The 9765-nt window shown below is 33.4% G+C and overlaps 1 pseudogene; it reads right to left on the minus strand.

The window, feature by feature from the left end:
• Positions 1–221: 221 nt before the first annotated feature.
• Positions 222–1159, minus strand: LOC140516820 (olfactory receptor 4P4-like; annotated as a pseudogene).
• Positions 1160–9765: the final 8606 nt, after the last annotated feature.

Below are 9765 nucleotides of genomic sequence, written 5' to 3' on the forward strand. Positions count from 1 at the left end.
TTGAGAAAGTCACTTCTCTAATCCTCTCTCTTGTTTTCACATTTGTAAGATTAATGTGGTGGGCTTGATGAACTCTAAGATCTCTTCAATTCTGCATCTTATGCCAATATATATTTTTGTGTGTGTGTGTGAGCCACAGAGTAGCCTCTGGTACACCTCTGCTGAATGACTTGGTACTTAGTCATTATATCAACAGCTATATAGAAAGGCACAGATGCCTTTTAGAACATTTGTTTTCTTCCCTTGAATAAGTTTCTGTTCCACACTTTCTTCATGGCATTTTTCATTTCCGAATTCTTCAAAGTGTAGACCAAAGGATTGCATATGGGAGCAATGATTGTGTGAAAGAGAGCCAAAATTTTATCCTCCTGGAATGTGATGGCTGATCTAATATAAGTGAAAAGTAAAGGCCCAAAGAACAGAGCAACAACAGTGATATGGGAACCACAAGTGGAAAGAGCTTTTTGACAGATCTCAAAAGAATGTACCGGAAGGGTATATAAGATCATAGTATATGAAGCCATAAGAACCATGAAAACCACCAATGCAATCATCCCTGAGTTGACTCTAACTAAAAGATGAAACCCATGAGTACCAATGCAGGCAAGTTTCAGCAATGGATACATGTCACAGAAATAGTGATTGATCTCCTTGGGGCCACAGAAAGGTAAAAGAACAGCAAGGATCTATTGTGCAAATGAATGCAGAAAGCCCCCACCACAAGCAGCCAAGACTAGTGCATTGCACCTATTCCTTCTCATGATTAGCCATGTAGAGTAGAGGTTTGCAAATTGCCACATATAGGTCATAGGCCATTCCCGTGAGTAGGAAGACCTCCACCCCTCCAAAGAAATGCATAGTGAAGAGCTGGATCAGGCAATTAGTGTAGGAATTATTCTTCTTTTCATCCAGCATATCACTGATGAGTTTAGGGGTCACTGTGGAAGTGTAGCAAACATCCATAAAGGACAAGTAAGTCAGGAAGAAGTACATGGATTGCTCAATAAGCTGGCTACATGTGATAGCGGTCATGACAATGAAATTTCCCATCAGAATAAACATGTAACAAAATAAGAAAATGACAAAGCACAGAATCTAACTGGTTATTCTGAGAAAGACCCAAGAGAATAAATTCAGTGACATTACTCTTTTTGTTCATCATTTTTTTTAACATTAGAAGGTAATCAGTAGATATCTGAAAAAAATAACACAAAGCAAAATGAGAAATGCTGTATCAATCGTGCATCAGTTACCTTATGGGGTAAATATTCACAAATACAACATTGATGTCTACAGAGTGCGTAATTTGATGTATGATTTAAATATCCTGTGTGGAGGGCATTTAGGAGCTTAATGAAATAGAACTGATTTTTGATGATTCAACTCATAAACTCTCAGAATGTCTAGGAATGGCTGATATCAAATCCAGACCACAACTGAGCAAGAATCAGTTATATTCTCAAGTGGTTTCTTAGTTGCCTCTTAGATACCTCCTGTGGCAGGAAACATGCAACCCTTCTGAGTCAGATCAAGTAAGTTCTTAGAAGTATTGATAATATTTAAATATTACAAAATTGATCAGCAAAAATTATTTATATATGATAGCAAACTTCTGTTAAAAAGGTTATGGTCTAAGAGTGGAGACTGAAGTTTCTTGTTCTTTGCTTTTTAGACATAGCCAAAACAGGAATTTGCTTCACTTCACTTTATATATTTGTAATAAATTTTGTGTTTTTACTTTCTCAATGAGGATTGAATAGGGGAGATTAGAATAAGATAATGCAGATCCAAAAATATAATAAAATCAAGATGAAGAAAATAAAATAAAATCATTACATTCTTGTTTTACTTAGCCCTTAGATCAGTCAAATAAGAGGTGTTATGTATACATGTATACATATGTACATATACATTTATATGTATATATGTAATTCCCTATCTCTAACACTTATTTTTTCTTTTTGGTTCAGGTAAATGAGAATGTCATCCAAAGGGACAACACATCTGTTTCCACATCTGCAAAGTGAAGAAAACAAGACCTGCTGTACCTACCTCAACTGGTCATTCTGAGTCTCAAATAAAACAATAGGTGAATCACAGATGTCAATTTTTTTTCATTTCACCACATATTTCAGTTGGCAAGACTTTATCAAGTTTATGCTCTTTATGAGTAAGAATCACTCCTATATCTCTGATCAATGCTTATTCAGCCCATTGTTAAAGATGTCCAATGACAAGGAGCTCACCACCTTCAGAAACACATCAAATTCAGTATTATGCAAGTTAATTATTATGACAGTTACATGCAATAGAAGAGTAAAACCAATTGACGTAGTATTATAATTGCAATTTTGGATGTTTCTTTCATGTTGATATATGTTCAATTTGATAATTTTGCTCACATCCAAAGGAGATAGTAAAAAAAAAAAAAGTATAAACAAGGCTGCTGCCTATGAATCAGAAATGTGGCATATTCTGTACAGAGTGGAAGTGGGGTACAACTAACAGTATATAAAACAGGGGAAAAGATAAGACCAAAAATTTAGTAGTTAATGTCTAAGTCTAAAGGCTTCACTATCATTTATATGGCGTAAACTCTACCTTGCCTCTAGTCTACTCTGGGCAGCCAGGTGGTACACTGGACAGAATGCCAGTCCAGATGTCAGGAAAACTCATCTTCCTGAGTTCTAATCTGGCCTCAGACACATACTAGTAGTATGACCTCGGGAAAGTCATTTGACCATGTTTGCTTCAGTTCCCTAATTTGTAAAATGAACCGGAAGAGGTAATGACAAATCCCTCCAGTATCTTTGCCAGGAAAACTCCAAATGGAGTTGTACTTGACTGAAATGAATGAACAACAATTTACTTCGCTTGAGTCTATTTTAAGGACTGTTTGTGTAAATTTGTGTTCTTTTTAAAAGTTTTATTTATTCCTTTATTTATTGATTTATCTATTTATTTTGTTTTCACTTTTCATTAGAGTAGCAAGTCCCTCCTCTTTCACGGTGTGGCTTTGTCCGCCTGGCAAGTCATTTATCCTATAAGTACTTGGTGGTCAATTTCATAGGTTGAGAGAATATTCTTATCTGAGAGTTTGCTGCATTAGTGAAATCATAGGTCTAGTCTCTCTCTCTCTGTCTCTCTCTCTCTCTCTCTCTCTCTCTCTCTCTCTCTCTCTATATATATATATATATATGTATATATATATATACACATAAATACATACATACATATACATACAAATATATGCATATACAATATACATATACAACACACATCCATATACTTATATGCATAAATAAACACAGGCATATACATATGTACACACATATATGCATACATATGTATACATCTAGATATATCTTTATGGAGAGAGAGTGGAAGCACTCATAAAACCTCTTCCGTAAATTTTGTCATCCATGAAGTCATTATACATATACATATACATATATATATATATATATATATATATATATACATACATATATATATATATATTTGTCATGTAGTCAACTTTGGATTCGAGAGTAACCCGTTTTTCAAAGTTGATTGGAACCCTCACTGATATCCTAAACCAGGCTGTATATATAAAAAAAAAATAAATCTCTACAACATACTTGACAAGTTTTCTTCTAGCTTTTACTTAATGACTTTGCTTAAGGGAGAACTCATTTCTTCCCAAAATAATCCATTCCACTTTTATATAGTTCTATTTATTAAGATGTAATTATCTTCCTCCCAACATAAAGTGTAGCTTTGCTTCTTTGCAATTGCCCCCTCATTACTCTTACTTCTGTGATTTGAGTCCAAACAAAATCAGTTTAATCTCATCCAGGGAATGCCATTTTAAATACTTAAATATAATTATAATTGAACCTTGTAGTTTCTGCTTCTCCTATCTAGAAATCCATAATTTTGCATTTTAAAAATTCTTTCTACGCAATGAAGTTCACCTTCATTAATTCATAGATTCAGACTGCTCACAATGTACTAATCTTCAGTGGGATTAGATGGGGTCAATTACAACTTTATTTTCACTAACATAAATGACAATTATCATTTTCTCCAATTATGAATATAAGCAAATATATATGATGGCAATATGGGATTAATAGGTTTTCTGACAACAAATTGGTCCAGGAAAAAATGATTAGGTACTTCTGCAATAGTGAAAATTCCTCCTTTTGTAGAAGAAAGGGTAGACCCTGAAGGAAATGATTTTTTTCAAATTTATATAGGGAGTGCATGATACTTTGTGTCCTGACTTTCTGGTTAGTGGTTTTTTTTTTTTCTCTGTCCATTAAACTTGATTACTGAATGATAGATTATCACCTTTCTAGCAATCCTTAAAACATACCTACTTGAGCCATTATGACATAATGAAATGGGCATTATATACAGAGCTTAAATACTACTATTAGAAGACTAATTCTGTTATTTACTACAAGTACGACTTTTGGAAATTTGTTTAATCTATTTGAGTCACAATTTACTGATCTAAAAGAAGGTGATTGAATCAAACATTCTTTATGGTACATTCTAGTTCAAAATCCTTCTATTTTAACAATGACTCCCTTCATCTCTATTCAAAAAGAGAAATCATATTGCATTCCATTAATGAAAGTCATTGTACCAATTTACAATCAAGCAACGAAGTTCACTGTTATGGGAAAGCAAAAGAAAATGTAGGAAATAAAAACAGAAAAAGGTTATATTTGAAAACTTACATGTCTCCTAACCATCCAACATATCTTTCAGTTGTAATTTCCTATGAAATTCCTCAACACAATCTCAACTACTAATCTCATTCATCAGTTCTTTCCAATGTATTTTTCAAATAGACAAAACTATTTCTTTTTATCTGCCAACCAATCTAAGAAAGAAGGTCATGTTGTATCAAAGTGTTACTGGAATCGAATATTTCAACATCTGAACTAATTGAGTGTTTGTGGCAGTTACTAGTGTCCCCAAGTGCCATTGCTTCTTGCCCATCAGGATGTCAGCTGGACCAGCAACAAAGAGGAGTTTCTAGTTTGCCTTCTACCCTGCACTCTTATCAAGATTTATATAGAGAGAAAGGCTGGCGGCTGGCGGCTGGCGGATCGAGAACGGCCTGAGACGGGAAGGCTTCTGTTACAATGGTTTCCGATAGCAGTTTTCTTCCAAAGGGCACCAAGCGCTCCCTTCCCCGTCGATTTTATGTATTTCTCTCTCTCGTTTTTACATCCCCTAAATTTCCCCAATACATCGCTTCCCCGCCCCCTCCCCAAAACACATCTCTTTGCGAGGGATTTGTAAAAGAAAAAATAAAAGTTCAGCCAACCAAAAAAAAAAAAAAGATTTATATAGAGAGAGGATATAGGGAATAATTTTTCCTGAAATGAGCAAAATCTCCAATCTCAAAGCATTTGGAGAATTGGGAAATTATTCTCCCAATAGTCTTAGTTAGGTCATAGTGGTAGTGGGAACATTTACTTCAAATTTAAATCTTCTAAATATCACTTTATGTTAGCCATTCATAAAGGACACAAACTAGTAATGGAAAAAAAAATAGAGCACATTCAAATCAAATGCTCCATATTTTAATGCTGAGGCAACAGAGCCTCAGAGAAATAAAGAAAAACCACCTTGCTGGACACTGATGAACCACCTAGGAGAACACCGATGTGTTCTAAGTCATCAAGTGTGTTGTTGCTGTTATTGGTTTCATATTTAGAAATTTGTGGATGATCTCAGCGGGATGTTGAGACTATAGCTTTGAATTTGAGATTTGGTATTCTGTTAAATCATAAGTATAAAAAATGAAGTCCATTTGAGGAAAATATTTTAGAATGGAGAGAAAAATGAATTGCATGCCTTGAACTATAGATTATTGGTGATATGTATATAGACTCTACCAGGAAAGAACTGGATAAATGCTTTTTATCACCCTACCTTGGAGGAGGTAGCTTCAAGTCCTATGTTTACTAGTAGGTTGTAAACACCTGAAGGAAAGGAATGAAACTCTATTTGTTTATGTCCCACCAATGACTGGAACAGGATTTTATGCAAAACCTTCAATGATTTCTGAGGACATGAAATGATGCTTTTTGTTCTCCCTAAAACACATAAAATAGTTGACAGTGATTTTTTTCTTGCCTCAGGCGTCTATAACCTCTCACCTTCCCCATCCAATAAACTCTAACTGTTCACCATTGTCCACTAGGATGAAAACTATTTATACTTCTCTTAGAAGAAAAAACATGAACAATTTTGAAGATGAAGAGGTCTAGAAGAAAATGACTTCAGGTGTTAAGTACTATTGTTGGTGAAGATAAATAAACAGAAAAATAAATGATAGTAGACTAGCTCATCAGAATTGTTAAACAGTACGTGAACATGTGAGGCATTTTCTTTTTATTAAAGGTTATCATCTTGAACATTTATATGCATGTATTCATACATACACACATATGTACTTGCGTGTGCATGTATGTATATCTTAGAAAATAATTTATTCAACTAACATGAACAGTAGAATACAAAGAACAAATAGCTACAGGTTGGCATAGATGATTTTGTATGATTTATGTACTGCTATGACCTTCTCATCAGCCAGATTAGGTACTGTCTCGGATGATGCCTTATATATCACATACTCCCCAAGACTCACTAATCCTACCTATTCTTCCATCTATTTGAGCTTGTCTTTGCTTTTTCTAATTTTCTCTTCTCTCTCTTGATGAAGGGCTCCCACAGAGACATCTGTCAAATTTTGCTACTTTATTAATATAATTATTATGAGGAAATCATCCAACAAACATTTATTAGGGTTGTGGAAATGAGCTATATTAACATCCTATTATGATAGCATATTATTTCTCTTTAAAGCATTTAAGGTGACGTTGAGGGAAGGACTCTTTCAGTTAGTAGTACAAATCTTGACAGCGTAAGACATTTTCTAATTCTCTTTTTTTATTGTTCCTCTTAATTATCACAAAGACTTGGAGATATTTTTGGTTGCCAATTTTTAGGGGAAAATACGTTTTAGAGAGATTAAATAGTTCTACACAAATCACATTAGAGATTATACAATAGTTTATACTAGAGACCTATTCTTTGTTTTCTGTTTTAAAAATCTTTATTTTCAATCAACAATAATTCATATTTCCTAATCCCCTCCATCCCACTCTAGAATAAGAGGGAAAAGAATTCTACATAAAATACAGTCAAGTAAAACAAATTTCTGAGTTGGATATACATATCACACACATATTATATATATGTGTATGTATGTATATACACGCATATACATATAATATACAAATATACATATATAATTCTGTATGTATATATTCTGCATGTATGCATATGCAACTGAAAGTATATAATTTTATCTATATATTTATCCACAATTAATCATTACTATGTGTGTAAGATACTTTCCTCATTAATCACTCAGAATAGTGGCTGGTTATTACACACATCAGATTCCTTAAGTCTTTTAGGTGATTGTCTTGACAATATTTTTGTCGTGATGTTGATTATTCTGTGGTTCTTTTCACTGAATCACACATCACTTCTTACAAATCATCCTCAGTTTCTTTGAAGTCCTCCCATTCATCATTTCTTATTGGACAATAGTAATCCATCACCTACAATTACTTTTTCATTCATTTCACAATTTGTGGTCCTGCCTTCAGATTACCAGTTCAAAAGAACTACAAATATTTTTGTACATTCTTAGAGTTGATTTTTCTTAAGACTATTTACTTCCTTAATCTCTCTTCATTCTAATTTCTTTTTCATTTCTATCCTTTTATTTCTCATTTCCCTATTGAGAGAAGTGATTTTTTTTTGTTTTTGGACTCAGCTGTATGTTTATGTTCTTCCTACTTTTGTATGATTTAGATGACAGTGATACTTATGTCTCACTTGCATCCATTTACCCCATCCACTTTGTTTGTAGAGATAATTCTTGTGAACTCTGATTATGTGAGATAAATGTCCATAACCAACCTTTCTCTTCTCCTCCCCCAGTATATATTTGCCCCCTCACTTTCCATTCCTCTCTTAGGAACATCAAGACATTTAAAAAACAATCAGACTTTCTGTTAAATTTGACTATCTATAACACACAATGATGATTGAGTTCATAGGGGACAAATGTTTGCACATATTTGAATATAAGTAGTTTATATTTTAGTACCTTATCATTTTTGTTCATATTTAAATTCTTTGTGACTCAACTCCTGTGTTTGACCTCATGGTTCCATGCAACTCTATTTGTTTAATTAGGAACGCTTGGAAGTCCTCTATTTCATCAGAGTAACATTTTCTCCTGTAGGCGTGCATTCATTATTGTCTGGCCAAATTATTCTTAGTCGTAAGTCTATATCATTTGCCTTTGGAATATAGTATCCTAAGATTTCTATTCCATTATGTAGATGGATAAAATGTTTTATGTGATCCTGACTTTTGTTTTTTCTTTTTGCTTTTCTTTTTGAATTCTTTTTGGATGGTTGCAGTATGCTTTCCCCTTTCTAAAAGCTCTGAGTTTGAGTCTTAACGTTCTTAAGCGTCTTCATGTGGGGATTTTTTTTAAGGAGGTGACCATTAGTTTAATTTTTATTACTGCATGTGAATTTCGGTCTGAAAACTGAAGACTCAGTGCTCTAACCACTGCCTTATCTACCTGTCTCTTTACCTACTTCCATTTTGATCAAAATTATCAGAAAATACTACCATATGCTTTCTCCTTTCATGTATCTCTAGCTAATACTGAGTTCATATGCAATTTCAGATATTTTTGCTAGTTTTATAACTATTGAGAAGTCAATCTATATCTGCATCAGTTTTCTCTAATTTTGTTACATCTTTTTTTCTTTTCGTTCTAGGTTTTTTTGTTTTTATTTTTTTGTTTTAGTCAGTATTTGGGGAAGCTTACTACTTACTTGTATTCTGATAAATTTGATTCAATTCTCTATATATTTGAAAAATGAAACTTTCATTTTTTTATTAGTAATTTATTTATTTTTGGTTTTCTACAATCAATAACATAAGTCTTCGATTTTCGCCCCCTCACTCCCCACTCCCTCCCCAAGATGGCATGCGATCTTATATCATATCCATACATAATTATTAAGCACATTGTCACATTAGTCATGTTGCATAGAGGAATTAAAGTAAATGTGGGAAACCATGAAAACTAAAACAAACAAAATATTCAGAAGGAGCCAGTGATCACCGTTGACTACAGATGCAGAGAGAGAGACAGACAGACAGAGACAGACAGACAGAGAGAGAAACAGAGAGACAGAGACAGAGAAAAAGAGATACAGAATATGAAATGAATAGGAAGGGGGTGTCCCCTTTCTATTTATTTCTTTATTTCTTTCCACATACTCTTGGAAATAATGTTTCTGGCTTCTTTACTGTTCCTTGAACACTACACTTTATTTTTAGAGTCTAGGCATCTTTCATGACTGTCTACTATTCTGGGAATATTCCTTTCCTTATACCTCATTCTCAAGTCTCAGTTAAAATCTCACCTTCTGCAAGAAGTCTTTCCTATTTCTCCTTTATTTTAGTGCCTTCACTCTGACATTATCTCCCATTTGCTGATAATATATCTAATATGTGTATTGTCATCTTGTCCCCAAACCCTTCAGACCATAAGCACCTTGAGAGCAAGATCTGTTTTTTAATTATATATATTGTATAATTATATATATATATGTATATATATATATATATATATATATATATACGCCTAGTGATTAG

This window comes from Notamacropus eugenii, chromosome Y, assembly GCF_028372415.1.
Source record: "Notamacropus eugenii isolate mMacEug1 chromosome Y, mMacEug1.pri_v2, whole genome shotgun sequence".
NCBI lineage: Eukaryota > Metazoa > Chordata > Mammalia > Diprotodontia > Macropodidae > Notamacropus > Notamacropus eugenii.